The following is an 859-nucleotide window of genomic DNA, read 5'->3' as shown; positions in this document are numbered from 1 at the left end:
TACTGAGTGTGCGGGTATGGACAATTGATTTTTGTCTAACTTTTGGGGTGTACAGGATATGTGCTTGGATTGGTGATAGGTATGCATGTGCCTAGGCTAGTTTGGATGTGTATGTGCCTGAGTTGGTAGCGTGTGTATATATACACCTACTTGATTTGTGTGTTTGTATATGTGCAATTCTCACACCCTCCTGTCTAACAGCACAATATTGAGATCCTGAGAGTTGGCCTGACCCCACAGAGCAACACTTCCAGATGAGTTTGCTAGCGAAGATGTGCTCGGAAGAAGAGCAGTAAGACAGAAGAGACAGATTAAGAGACCCATGGGAATGGCTGGAGGATGTTGCAGTGCCAGAGCCACTGACACTGTCTCTGCTTGTACCTGTGGGGTTTCAGTCCAGGCAGGACTGCTCACTATTGAGGCTTCCACCCAGGTCCAGGTTTGGCGTTGTGGGGACTGTGGCTCGCAGGTTCCTTTCAGTGATGGTGCTTCCTGGTGGTGTATCTCAGGGAACAGGCAAGAGAACTACAGAAGGAGGTGGTGAGGCTTTGAAGCATCCTCTGCAATAAGGAGTTCATTAATTTGATGCTGGAGGAGACCTCTGGGACTCTGGAGGAAGAACTGCCAGAGGCAGCACTAGAGAAAGGAGAGGACATGGACTCCCAGGAAACTGTAAGATGGAAGCTTGTGACCTCTGGCAGCAAGCAGAAATCTTCATCTCCACCTGCAGCAGTTTGTATGGAGAATAGATATGGAACCCTAGCAAGAGAGGGTGAGGAGCACGTTTCATTGGTGACAGATGACAAAACAAGGAGCAACAGTTTCAAGTTGCAGCAAGAGAAGTTTAGGTTAGATATTA

The sequence above is a fragment of the Gavialis gangeticus genome, unplaced genomic scaffold (assembly GCF_001723915.1).
Source record: "Gavialis gangeticus isolate Ggan-Ray unplaced genomic scaffold, GavGan_comp1, whole genome shotgun sequence".
Taxonomy (NCBI): domain Eukaryota; kingdom Metazoa; phylum Chordata; order Crocodylia; family Gavialidae; genus Gavialis; species Gavialis gangeticus.
Note: the sequence above shows the minus strand (reverse complement) of the source record.